General features: G+C 41.2%; 1 protein-coding gene across 6 annotated transcripts in view; it reads left to right on the forward strand.

Annotated features, from left to right (window-relative positions):
• The window catches only part of LOC108492763, a 68,988-nt gene that overhangs the window by 24,849 nt on the left and 29,465 nt on the right, over positions 1–14,674 (forward strand). For all 6 annotated transcript variants that reach the window (XR_001873221.1, XR_001873218.1, XR_001873220.1 and 3 more), the window contains one exon: positions 1,976–2,188. The gene's annotated coding sequence lies outside the window, so the exon portion shown is untranslated. The remainder of the gene's footprint in view (positions 1–1,975; positions 2,189–14,674) is intronic.

The following is a 14,674-nucleotide window of genomic DNA, read 5'->3' on the forward strand; positions in this document are numbered from 1 at the left end:
GGGGAGCACCCTTGCTCTTTCTCCTGCTGCCAGGGTAATGATGAGCATGAGGGTGTGGATTTACACATGCTGATTCCTTCTGTGTTCCTTAAGGTCCTGGTTCCCCCCTTCCCATGGTTTTCCTTGCAGATTTGGTTCTTTCTTAAAAGTGCAAGATAGTATATTGTGCATTCGCCGAGAGCCTAAAAAAGCAAGACAGATTTTATCATTTGGGCTGTAGATATCTAATGCCCATTATGGGCTGACTAAATTTAGTAGAGTGGCAATTCACCAGACTACTAAATTTAGTTAGGCCATCCGGTCATATCATTTTACTTAGCTTAATATTGGATATCATAAGATAGGGCCTATCAAACAGTATGGCTCCAGCTTCCCCAGCTGCAGACTATATTATCATTATACCTTTTCAAAACATTCATGGTAACTTTTTTAAAGCCTTGACATTTTTTAGTTTGTATATTTTGTTACAACTTTATAAAGATAGTCAAAATTAATTTAGTCTTCACTGTAAAGATCACTGTTTAAAAAAAAAAAAAAGACGCTGCCGATTTCATTTCAAGCAAAATCTTTTGACTTTCCCTGTTTACCTTCAGTTAGAATAGGGTGAATTTTATAATCAAAACTAGATAGACAAAGCATAGTCTAATCTGGAGAGAAATTTTGCACAACATCTTTTGTTGGCTTCATGCATTTCTAGTTGCCATCGAATCTCAGTTCTACTCCAGACAGAAAACAAAAAAACCCAACTTTTTGAGAATCCAGACGACCTAGCCTGTGACAGCAAGAAGGAGTTCGTAGTGCTGAAAATTCAAACTTGTCTTGTGCAGAGTGAATGGGAAAAAAACTTTGGTAAGATCCCATGCACAACAGCTGGAGTTATGATGATGGGATCAAATATGACTAACAGAATAGCATGTACAAACTCAACAGCCCTGCTATAATTCTTACATAGTATATGGAAAGAAAATTGCAGTAGCAGTATTCTAGGAGTCCATGGACTTAATCTTTTTTGGTAGGCCTTGAAAGGAAGCCAATGTCTCTCCATCCCGAGTCAGTCATTTCCTATCCAAGTAAACTGAACTGAGATCATCTAGATTCTGGTCTTCGTTTCTAATGAGCTTTCACTGTAAAACAGGAAATAATAACCTTGAAAGGGGAAAAAAATGGTCAAAAATCACTCAGAGAACATTTAAAGGTTTGTTCTGAACAAGGAGGGCTAAGAAAAAGGCCTGAGAAAAGGGTGTCCTGGGATCACTCACAGTTAAAGCACTGATTAATTAAGCAGAGGGTCATTCTTCAGAAAGACTTAAGGGCAGTTTTGGCCCTGGGGCTGTAATTTGGACACTTCTGGAGTTCTAGATACACTGAGCTATTCTGTACAGGGCCTGTGAATATGTGCATTCTTCTGGCTGAACAATGGCATCTTTATTTAAATGGGAGCAACTAAGTAAGTGGCTGTCTCCTAATATGGGTGGTATTTCTTCCTGCTCTGCCTCAATCTCTGCTGCTTTCCCGAGGCCTTATCAGTGCTTTGTAGCACAACTTACAAAATGAAATCTATTCATGCTGCTAAAACCCTCCCCCTTTTATAGACACAGGAAAAAAAACCCAAACGCTTACATATCCTCCAATTCTATGGCAGGGTGTTTACTTTTTTTAATGCAATTCTGCTTATCTGGTGCTGGTTTGGAAATTATTAAAATGGTGCCTGAATTTTATTGTTTTGACTATGGGAAGGAAATTAATCCACAACTATTACAAGTGTTTGATCCAAACAAGCAGAGATACAACTACGGTTTCTTGATACCTGTTTGTCAGGTATCCTAGTGCTCCTGACATGTCTGATTTATTCCTCCCATGTTTAGCAGTAACACTGTCCAGGTAGATGCTGCCCATTCATCTTGCTTTGTGTAGGTATTTCTTCAGGGTGGCTTTATTTATTATGCCTTAACTACTGTTTCTCCTTACTCACTAGGTTTAGCTCTGCCAGAGGTTAGAAAAGAGGTTGTTTGTCTGAAGAGACACGGGTGTGGTGAAAATACTCAGTGCCGGCCAAGTGAACCAAAACACTATCTGAATTACAAAGCAGGCTGGAAAATAAAATGTAACTGTCGGAAGATCTGGACCTGACCTGTGCTGAGAGACAGATAAAAAAGAAGTCACAGGAGCTGGCCATGTACATCTGGAGGTAGGTCTGGAGAAGGGGGGCTATGTCCCCCAAACCCTCTCAGCGGTTCACAGCAGTGGAGCGAGATTTATTACATTATTGCATGGGGAAAATGAATGTCAATGTTTATGCAATATTAGTTGGTATTGTTAATAGTTAATTTGGTGAGAGCAGCCTTGCTGTGAAACTGGACTGCAGAAATCTGTGACTTCGCTTATCACGGGGACTGGACTGTGGCACCATGTACAGACCAGTCCTGTCCCAAAGCACACTGTAACTAACTAATGGCTGCTGGAGTTGCAGGGATTGGGATGGTGGGGCAAACGTTACTGTTTCCACCAAAGACGGAGGCCAGGCACCTTCGAGCTGCATGTGCCTCCAGAAATACTGCTTCCTGAAATACCTCTGGGCACCCTAGATCTGTATAAGCACCAAAAAACATCGTACAGAGTGCTGGTTTGGTATTTTGTACAATTGCTATGTAATATAAAATAGACCATCCTCAAAGTGGAGAGTGACTTTGTCTTCCTCTGTCCACCCATGTGAGTGAGCAGCTGCTATCCCTCTTCCAAAAACTTTTTCCCCACTCCACCACCTCCCGTGAGTGTAAGGCAGACCAGCAGCCACACCAGTGGTGCCAGGGCAGCCTGGCAGCTGTGGCCCTTGGTGGAGGCATGAGTCTTCACAAACTATGTGGCTACCATCTAAAGCTCTGCCGAAACACCTGGCAATCTTTGGGATGGGGACAAAATAGGAAGGAAAATGGCTGCCGTTATTCCTAGATGCTGACCTGCTAAGCAGTGTGTACTGTGGGAGAGGGCACTGAGGGGATGTGTCTCCCCATGCCTATGTGGGAAAGGAAGCCACGAACAGAGCCCTGAAGGAGTCTGGAGAACAGACGTTTTGCATTAGCGATGAGCCAAAGTCAGTTACTTGTATTTAAACGGTACTGGGCTCTGGGGAAATTCAGATGCAGACCTGAAATACATGGCTTGGCTAAAGACTCTTGTTGCTGTCACATGTCTGACCTCTGGAAAATAACATTAATTCAAAAGTTAAATGTGTTCAGCTGACAGTGATGGAGTATTTGTGTTAAGGAGGAGATTTTTCAAAGGCACAAAATCAACTTAGTGATGTGCTACAATTGCTTCATTGACGTCCTACAGAAGGACTGAGTGCAGCAGGTGTGGGGGGGCTTTCAGCTGCTGTGAGGCACTCATTGCACTGAGGGATGTGGTTGTGAGTTCCCACTAAAAGGGCTGCATTTCCAAAGGTGGTTCTGAAGACTTATGATCTTTCTGGACACTTTAAATACAATTATTTAGGAAATTATTTCTCCTTGCTTAGTTTCCAAGTAGGCGGTTAGGCTGGGCAACTGCAGACATAGATCTTGTAACTAGCTTTAATGTAAGAGAGCAACATTGCCATAATTCTGGAGATATCTTTCTTTTCTGAACTACATTGGCAGCTCATGATACCAGCATGTCAAAATGACACTCACTTTATATTACACAGAATGTATAAAAACTTGTGTTTACATTTTGTCTCCTTCACCCTTTTCAATTTTGCTTTATTTTTTTTATAGTTTTGTAACTTAAGCCGTACGTATTTGGAGATGGTTTTTTCCATTCCCTGTCTAGCTTTATGGCTTGTTCTGGCTGAGGCATCCTTACAAGATTTGATTTTACAAGAAATATAGGCTAGCACATATGTATGTAATTGTTCCACAGTCAACCAATCTGTCTGGAGCACTGAGGGAAAATATATATTAAAACTTTCTTTCGTGCTATTTACAAACTAAATTGCAAGCTCTACAAATGATGCAAAATATTAGGAACTGCAACAATAAGGCTCAAGCTAGTTAGCAGGAAGTATAAAAGTATGGTGGAGCCAAACACTCATCAGTGTAATATTTTCATCAGAAACAGAATGTACTGTAACCAGGGGAGATAAGCATGAGTAGGCAAAACGGACTATGCTTAGAGCCAACAAGCAGCAGCAGCTACAAATCACACACTGCTGAGTGAAACCTGAAAAATCAAAGCCTGTTTCTTCTATCAGGAAGAACCCTTCCTGCTCTGAGTAGGTGTGGGGCAGGAACAGGTTGTAGGTACTGCCAATCTGTGCCAACAGCACAGAACAGCTGTGACACTAGGTAGGAGGGGAGGCCAAGCTGTGCCCAGCCTCTGGAGACCCGCCACTCGGTCCTTGTGCTGGTAGCAAGTGGCCCTCTGGTAATGGAGTGTTTAAGGAAGTGCTACAGAGCCAAGTGGATTGAGAGCAGGGAGCCATCGTGGACAACCTTAGTAGCCTTTTCCATGCAAGCAAATATGGGAGGACTTTGGTGTTTCCAAGTAGGAGAGCAGTGAAGAAAGGAGCCAAGAGTTGTTGCTGAGGTAGAGCAGCAAACCTTGTTTAACAGAGGGTGCATTGCAGTGGTATCAGCAACGTGGAGCCAGTGCTGCGAGTGCCGCATACTAGGACTTATTTAAAGAGGCTATTGTAAAAGTCTTCGAGCCAGTTAATTACCAGTTTTTGTTATGTCAGGAACTCCTTGAGTTAAAGCAGAAAGAAACTATTCATGAATATGTTCCAGTTCTGTAGTTTAATGGGACAAATTTAAAAAAAAAAAAAAGAAATAGAGAGAGAAACTGATAAAATGATTTAGTTCATGGAACGATTGAAAACCCTTACAAAAAAAGCTGAAATTACATATTGTACCCCATCTACTCTAGCATAAGCCATTGAAATTGCTGGAGACTTAGTTGGACTAATCGTCCATTGCAGTTATGCATGAGCCTTAGGGAGTGCACAAGGTGCATATGGGCCAAAGCACCAACCTATGAAAGAGAGAGAAATTATCCAACAGCATTTTTTAAAAAGTAGATATCCAGGTATGATAAGCCAAGAGGCTTGGCTTGCATTTAAAAATTATCAAGAGCAAGTGAGGAATTTAATTTAATTTATTCACCAAGTGGACTTGAAGAGGTGTGAAAAAGGGACCAAAATTAGCCAGGCTGGATGGGGCTTTGAAAGATGCCCCTGCCTATTGCGGGCGGGTTGGAACTAGATGATGTTTAAGGTCCCTTCCAATCCAAATCATTCTATGATTCCATGAAGTGATGTTAGGCAAGAGAAAACTTTCAGTGGAAACCAAAAATCTACAGAGGACTTTAATGTGGATTTATTCCCTTCCTGCTTACATCAGTTTTTCCCTCGTACCTCCCTGCTTGCTGTGAAGTTGTTGATGGATCATGGCTATTGCAAGCAGATTCAGGCCCAGAAATTCCATCTGATCAGAATAAAAGTCATATTGCATGCTGCATATTGAATCAAACTGCAGATATTGGAGTAAATGGTAGATGAGAGCCTGTCTCACACTATCAGTATTCTTCAGAGGTAGATGAGAGCCTGTCTCACACTATCAGTATTCTTTAGACATTTACTTTGCTGCCTTCCACTGTTTGGAACGCCCTGAAAATCACCAACACACTTACTGAATTGAGGTTTAAAAGCAACTTGAAACAAATCATAGTTCATAGCTCTGCTGGCTAGAAGAATACTATTGCCAAGGGGGTGCTTTCTGCATGTGTCTGAGTACCTCCAAAATGACCCGTCATGTGTATATGTGTCCTGGTTTCTTTTTTTACAAAGAGTGTTTTTTAGGAATTTAGCCTACCTCTTGAGAGAAGAAATGAGGCCAGCATACTAGAATACCCATCTTCCTAGTTCTTACCATTCCACAACTGAGATTCCAGACCTGCTCATACATTATGAAGCATCTTGGAGAAAGCTTCTATGATTTTGTCCTATAAATGCAATAATCTCTCAGGATATGGAGACAGCGCAGAGGATATTGAACACAGTTTGTTAGATGTTTTCTCTCTGTATTACTTGTATCTTTTCATCCCTGGTAAACTTCTCTGTGCCTGGCTTTTCAGAAGTCCCCCAAGTCCTCCACCAAACACCTTAGGTGATGATACTACTGTAATGTAGGGCTGACCACACTGTAGAGGTTGTCAGCCTTTCAATGGTGCTCTCTTCCCAGGGCTGATTTTCCCATTTGGCATGCTGCTCCCCATTTCTCCCTGCTCCTGCTCCTCTCCCCTGCCCAAGGGCTTTGCTCTGGGTGCAAGAGCCTTTCTGCTGCACGTTGAATTCCTGGTGTTCAAGGCTTTTGCTGTGTTGTTCTTTAAAGTGCTAATTTGGTTTTACTAATATATTTTCAATGGTTGGGATTAGCAGAGCTTGTAAGAACATATCAGACCTGTCAGGTTTACAAGTCCACTCGCCACCTCCACCCCCTTACATATATTTTTAAATAGCTAATTAGGAGATAATGCCAGTGGAACAAAATACTGTCACAAGATAATGATCTCACACCGGTATAGAAATGGTAAGTGGAAATGTTTATTTTCAAAGGGAAGAAACACTGATCATGTGCCTAATCCTATATTCTTAAACAAGTAAAATTCCTGTAGATTTCAGTAGAGCCTGAGGTGACAACATCTTATTACTGTGGTAGTATTTCTGGATACCAAACGGCCATAAGTGATGCAGTCATTTTCTCCAAATGATACTGGTGCAGTATTGGAACAGATGTTTCCCTTACCTTTATTAGCCTGTTGTATCTTCTAACTTGGAAGACAAATTTTGCATGTGCTTCATTGCATCACTTAGATGATTTTTTTTTTTTTAGATGTGCTTTAGGAAGCAGTGAGCTGTGGGTTGGATGAAGTTATGCTTATTTTTAACTTTCTGACAGTTCATAATGGTGATACACAAGTCTGGCTTGCTACTGGCAGGCTCCCTTTGGTACACTAAGGATCCTCTCTGTTTAAATCAAAGATGGCCTTTCTCCGTCTTTCTAAATTTTGGAAACAAGGGTTGTCTTAAATTCACCTTTCAGGAATAAACCACCTTATCTTTCTGGTGGGGTGAAGGGCTTCTCACATACAAGTTCATTAGCTCTTCTGGCGTAACTGCTCCTGTTCCTCAGTAATAGATTGCAGACAATTTGGGGCAGCTTTACCTCTCACTCAGGCTCATCCTTGTGTTTGTATTCCCACTAGCAGTGCTGGTGGGGACTGCACTGTGCAAATCCTTCCCCAGATCACCTGCCAGGGAGCCTCTCTCTCTGCTATGAGGCAGCAGTAATGGGATGGCTACACTCGCCTTTACTGCCTCCCCCCAGAGAAGCCTTCTTTCTACTGCGGCTCTGGACTCACTTTGGATGCCAGACTGTCTTACAGACAGGTGAATACTGCAGTGGAAATTGGAGGCAGCTACAGAGCTGCTTTCAGAGAAAAGCCTGACAATGAAAGCATTAAGGTTTATCCTGGTCAGAATTAACTTGCTTAAGTTGTCAGTGCTTCACCATGGAATGGTGGCCAGTGGTTTTTAGAAATTATTGCTGCTTTCACAATTAATGAAGATTCATCCTTCCATTGGATCATATCTAACCTGCTGTAATTGTTCTGATTTTTATTTTTTACCTTGTTCGCCAGTTCACGTCTAAATACAAGAAGATGTTTATATTGCATACATTCAGCTTTAATTGGCCCTTAAAAGAAGGTGTTGATTAGAATCTTCTCAACATCAACAGCTCGCTCGCACAACATTCTCTAATTACTGTTTATTAATTTAGTTCAAGTGGCATAGTTGAAAGCCCTACTCAGATGGGAGAAGTAAATTGTCACTGGTATTGAATATGTAAATTATGTGCCATGTAAGTTGCCATGAAGAATGTTTAAAGTTAAATGTTACGCACATAAAGTCTTCCAGTTTCATCTAACCCAGCCATATGACAGCTTTGCAAAAAGTGTCATGAAAATTTACCAGCCCTGACAAAAAAAGTACTTGCCTATCCTTTACTTTTTCTATTAACATAATCATGATGATAATAATAATTTATTTGCCCGTCGAAAAAAAAGTAATCATTCATGCTGGCTGGCTGGAGATTTGCAAGGCTGCCAACTGAATTTGAACTACATGTTGCTGTAGTAAAGACATTCAGCAGCCTGGGTTTCTTGCCCTAGTGCAGTAACCCTCCCTTCTCTTTAATTAGCTTATAAAGTCAGAATTTCTTAAACAAAGTACTCATTAAACATTGCCTCATTACATTACTTTAAAATGCAATTAAAAGTTTTAAAAGAGTGTTGTGGAGTTTGTGTGCCATTGTCAGTGTCCATGTCACTCACTATGAGTTTCCACCCACTCACACAGATCAGAGGCCTCCTGTTAAATATAGATGGCAATTCTTAGTGTTTGTGTATAGACTAGGCATAAAACAATATCCTGATGAGAATGACCTAAATGCACCTTATACCTCTAGGAATAAGAGAGGAATGGAGGGGAGGATATTCTGGAGGAAGGAGGAGCCTGGAGTATTCGTTATCCTTCCACCTCTGCAGTTCTCTCTCTGTGACCCTTTGCGTGGGAGTAGCTGCGCATTGCTAGTGAGTGTGCTGCTTCCAAGTCTTCCCAGATGAAGCTGCATGAGAATACCACACAGTTATTCTATTATGCATCTGAAACAATGAGACCAGACATGGTGTTAAAAGAGAAAGAAAAATATCCACCGCCTGAATGCTGCCTGGGCCTTCACCCAGTCCTCACACTCTCGCTGGCTGCTGTTATCATGAATGGCACTAATCAGTTCCAGGAAATCTCTACAACAAGCATTATGTCACACATGGTTACATCATTCCCTCTAACCTCTAGGGCTTCCTGTTGACATCTTTGGAGCTCTTCTACTACCAACTAGTATTAGAAGAAACGCCAAGCGGCATTTTTATGCATTTCTGTCTGCCAAAAAGAATCCAAATGTTTCCCTTTTGCAGGTTTCACCTGCTGATTCTCTTCTTTGCTCCTTAAAACAGGCAAACCTTAGTGGGCCTGCTCAAAGTCTTGCCAGATGTTTGCATAAAGGGTGGTGAGAACATGTGAAAGGTTTTTTGAGACAGAAGGGGCTAATGCCTCTGCAGAATTTATTTACTCTTAATGTCTACCAAATTGCTAATCTAGCCTGTCAGTTGTGTAACTTCTGTTAGAAATTCCACCCCAGGAAGCTGTTTCTGTTTCTTTCTTAATTCTTTCCTATTAGAAGTCACTTTCCAGTATGGACTATGTTTTACCCATCGTTGATTTCAAGCATCGTGCTGCTTGGCATTCCCCTCTCCCCTTGCAGGACCATCTCCACAGGTACGTAGGAGCCATTTCTCTCCTGGAACAGACAGTGACACCCCATCAGCTTCTCCTTGCAACCCCCACTTATCCAGCGCTCAGCTGAAAGAAGCACGGCTCCAAGTCTTTCCAGATCTAACGTGCAAATTTTTCCTTCTTGAAACCGCTATGCTCCTTGGTTTGGGTCTTTTTTTATTCTTATTATTTGTCTGGTTTATACATTCCTTTCATTCTAACAATTTTATTTTTGTGGCTGTTTCTGTGTTTGTTCGCTGCTGCTGTAGGTATCAACAACATGATTAAATTCTACCTCTGACTGTTGCAACATAAGCGCTCTGCCTTCATTATCTGCGGTGCCTAAACCTATTTGATCTCTAATAAGTTCACCTGCAAGTGTGTCTCATTTGCATGATGAGGCTAACTGGTGCAGCCTGGGTGCATATTGGTCTGTGATTTCAGTTTCTCTTCGATCAGATGCATCAAACAGAAGGAACTATTAGAATTGCCAGCAACTGTATTTTTTTGTGTTAATCATACCAGAATACTGGGAGTCGCAGGCAGCCTTATGAGGCTGGAGAAATCCAATGATAAAAGGCATGGGAGAGCTTCTGCTGTCAGATCACATACAAAACAACACTGTGCTCGGATAGTTGTTCTGGTTTGATGGCACACGGTGTTAAGATTACACCCAGCTTCTGACCTGGCTATTCAGTAGCCTCCTTTGCTGAGCTGCATGTCCTGTTGGCCCCAAGTCTGTGAGGGGGTTGTGCCACACAGCAAGGACCTCTCCCTTGGTCCATCAGGCTCAGAGCTGGAGGTGTCCTTCAGCCTCTCTGAGGGTCTCTGCCTGACTGCCCCCAGCTCACATTCAGTCTCACTAGTCCTGCACTTAGACCTAGCTGACATTTATTTGGCGGTACTGCCGAGGACTTTACTGACCAAAGAGTGTAGGGACAGAAAATGTGTTTTCTTACACCAAGCTTTTAGGAACCTGAACCTTTCTTTGCATCTGAAATGGAAACAGCAGACATCAAAGCTAAATATAAGTAGAGAACAGCAGTTCAGTAATTGTGAGATTCATAGCAATAGTGCTGAAAAAGTGTCAAGTTGCCTATTTCTGTTCTAGATCAAGCTCAGGACAGGCCTGCAGGTTTTTCAGTATTCCGCATGACTATAAGAAATGTGATTTGCCCCATTTCAGCATTCCCTTACTTCTCTGATTTCAGAATTCAGCTTCTTACATTGTGTTTTCATTTGAGACAACTTTTAATTGAGCTGAATGACCTCTGAGAAAATTGAAATGTCTCTCATTGGTCCAAATGGGTCCTAGACTGAGTTTGCCTTTCATACACAAAACCAACTGTTTTCTTCTGCTCTTGGGCTTGCACAGAAGCTAAAAAACTAAACCAAGCAGAACCAAACAAAAGAACTCTGAGGATCTCATCAACAGTATTTGCTTTGCACATGAACAGTAATTCTTCACTAGCACATACTTCCAAGAATTTTTTTAAATGTCATTCATACATCATGTGCCCTAACAGACAATAGTTGTTCCAGAAAAGCTGTTGCTTTCTATTAGGTCAATGATCGGTGAACTAAACATTTTCTACTTAGGCCTTCATATGATAAAAGCCTAAGAGCTTTGAAGGAGCCATTACAGACTATTGCCTAGAAGAAATATCCATTTGAAAATTCAGCAATTATATACTTCTATAATAGCGTGTAAAAGGAGCTCTGGACCCATTATGGGTTATTGAGTAAATAATGTATTTTTAAAAGTGTCTAAGTAATTTATATGATAGCCTGTATTGGCAGCAAAGAGTGATTGTAGACTAAACATTCTGTCTTTCTTTTTTTTAAAAATCTCATTTAAATCCCTAAATAGCAATTAAAAAAAGAAATCACTGATGCAGTTTCAGTATTTCTATAGTAGTCAATAGCTAATGGCTCTGACTTCACTGCATTGAGGCTGCCATTTTGTGCTGAGCCAGTTTCCTCTGGTCTGACTTACTTTTTTTGTCTTGATTGTTTAAGACAGGACGCTTCATTATCAAATATAATATAGAAGTGTCCAGGGGCCTTCTGGAGGTCAGACTCACAGTCATCAGACCTACCCATAATCAGGAACAGCCACTATCCAAAAGAGTGACAAGCTCAGAAAGAGAAGACAGGAAGCTGTCAGTCCCCATTTTGAGGAAAAAATGAGGCTTGGAGAGAGGAAATATGTTGTCTGAGATCATGCAGGGGACAAAGAACCTCTGTCTCCCAAGACCAACTTTAGTTTCCCTGCTTTATGTTCGGACTTTCCATGGAGAGGCACAGTCTGAGCTCCTCTTTGCTGCAGATCCTCAGTGCTAACACAAACTGCTCCTGTATCAGGTGACCACAATAGTCTTGCTGCAGACCAGGGCACTCAGCACTTTCAGGCACAGACCCTGGTCAACACAGATAGGAAATTATTGCAGCTCAAAAAATTTATATTGCAGCAACAATGTGCTATGAAACAGATGTGCTGGAAAACAAACTTGTTTTCTGCTGTTAAGTGTGGAATAAGCTTTCCTTAGTCCTCCTCTATATTTATCATACTGCTTCCTGCCATAGCAGGCGTAGTCACCTCTGATAATGTTCTGTCAAAAATTATAAGAATAAGTTGAAACAATTGTTTTTTAAGAAAGATTGCAGCTTGAGCTGCACTGAATTTTGGAGATTATCTTGAGATCCCCAAACACCTGTTAGACCAAGCAACCTTCAGTGCCCCAGGGTCAGTACTGTACTTATGTACTACATGTACATTACAATATTGCAGTGGGCCTGGCTTGAGGGGACAAAAGTAAAACAATTTTCTGCCTGTGCTGATGCTCCACCTTAACTCTTTTGGATGGTACTCTCCCTGGCATAAATTTGAGACAAAGTCACTTAATCTGGTGTTCTGGAACCCGCAGGTCCAGACCTGTGTTCTAACTCACTTTGTACATGAAACACCCTAACAGTCAGCAGGAAGTAGGCATCTGTTTTCCATGACTGCCAGGAGTTCTGCTTTCCCTTTTTAGAGGCTACATAATGCCTACCCCTGCATATGCATGTTCAGAGCATATCGTGTGCTTCCCATAGCTAGCTTGCTCTTCAGTCACACCTCAAGAACATCACCTTTAGACCTGAATTTGAATGCATCTGTTTAATTTCTCATTGTTTAAGAAAAGTGGTTCTGATGCAATGAATGAAAATGTGGCATTTTAGCTCCCCCCGGGAAATGATAAGAGGTAAGTCCCTGTAGTGAGGCTGATGGCACATGAAAGTTTATTTTTCACGTGTTTGGAAAGACACACAGAAGAAAAGAAATACAAGGGTACCAATGAGCACATAGTTCAGAATACAAAAAAGAAAGGGAGTGACTTAATGTAGAAGGTAGGTAGGTAAGGTAGTAGGAAAAAGGTGAAGTTAAAAAAAGAAATAGTGAACGACTCATAACAGAGACAGAAATAAACAGAAGAAACAAGATGAAAAGCATAAATACATTTAAGTTGTATTTGAGCAAAACATAATGTCTAAGAAAAGCAATTGGTCTCTCTCATGGCTAGACTGTATTTGTCACTTAGGAAAGGACAGTTATCTGTTGGGATAATTGACTGAGTGGTGATAAAGTACCTATCACTGAAGTAATTCTATGACAGAGAAATCAAAAATCAGGGGAATGCTGTCAGGTATTGGATGATCCCCTCCAGCTCTATTTTCTATGAACTCAGCATCTCAAAGTGTATGAGTGGGAGCAGAACCTCAGTTGTGTGTTTATGGGAAACCTATTTCTGGCCTGGTCACCTCCTTGCTGAAATTCTCTAAGATCTCAAAAAGTAAACAAGGCACGTATTTGGAGATGAAGTCTATGAGGAAAATGAATACATAGGGGGAAAAAAAGAAAAGGAACTGGTTGATCTGCAGACAACATTTTCTTCTGACCTATGGACCCAATGCCAAAACCCTTACATTATCTTCCTCATACTGAAGAGCCCCATCCTGCAACAAATACATGGTTTGGCTTAGATACAACCCCAAAGCCCTCACAACTTGAGATAAAAGATCCCAGGCTCTTTCTTCCAAGAACAGAATTATTAATTGATCCACTGTGCTTCAACTCTAAATAATTCTGTTCTCCATTTCAAGGACAATTCCTCCTAATTTCAGCCAAAATCATTCTTCATTTCCTTGCCTAACTTCTCATGAATGTTGTGTGATGAGAGGACACAGGTATGAAGAGGTCTGGGACTATTTCAGACTGGTGATTACTTCTACGCAAACCACCAGTTACCGTTGCACTACAAAAATTAGTGCAAACCAGGCTTTTAAAAGCAAAGTCTGGAGAGGCATCACATTGAGGCGAAAGAAAACTTCATTCTCCTTTCGTTTTGAGTTTCTCAGGGCTTGCCAAGAGGATCTAGCAAAGCCGTGGGCTAATGTCAGTGGTCCTCCCTTGAAGGCAGGAGACTTGGATTGCTCCAGTGCATATATACATATACAGCATAGGAAGGCACGGGCCTTTAAAGTGACCACTCCTTCCCTGTGCAAATCTGCCCTGTGTTCTTTTTTTACACTCTGGGCCACCAAGTACGATGCTCGTAACTGGAGGAAACTTTTTTTTCCCTGACAGTACTTTGGAGACATTAGATTCATTACTTGAGGGTGTGTATGGGATTCTGGAAGTACAATTTATGTCTGCTATGCTGTGAGATCTTTGGTATGATATTGACTCACTCATTGGCACCTGAGAGAGGTTTGGGGAATTCAGCAAGCTTTCAACAATCCAGTTTGAGAGATTAAACAGAATTACAGCTCACTCAGGTTTGTCCTAATTTTATTAGATTTTCACCATTTCTAATTGCATAAACATATGCAGCCAAGTATACAGATGGGGACTGGGATGATGTACAAGGACACTCAAGCTCTATAGTCAGCTAATTGGTGGACTAAGTAATAGGGCACTTGGAAAGACTGGTATTTTTTTCAGAACATTTCAGGGTAAAATCCTGTCCCCATTTAAACTGAGGCAATCAAGATAGGAAAGATTTTAGCCATAGATTTTGCTGAAACTGGAGGAAGAGATGAGAGGAACTATCTGATGCAGAAAATATCCAGGATGAAGGTTGTTGTTTTGGGCAAGATTCACTACTTGTTTGTCTTGGAAATAGGAAAAAGATAGAATGTCTCAAAAGCATAGAACTGGCCTGATCAATATGGTAACATCAGAAGGTTTTTGATCAGGGCTAAACAAAAGACAAACAATGGTTAACCATTTCAGATATTACCGGGACAAATGAGAAGTCATTTTGT

The sequence above is a fragment of the Lepidothrix coronata genome, unplaced genomic scaffold, assembly GCF_001604755.1.
Source record: "Lepidothrix coronata isolate B3197 unplaced genomic scaffold, Lepidothrix_coronata-1.0 Scaffold12, whole genome shotgun sequence".
In the NCBI taxonomy this organism is placed as follows: domain Eukaryota; kingdom Metazoa; phylum Chordata; class Aves; order Passeriformes; family Pipridae; genus Lepidothrix; species Lepidothrix coronata.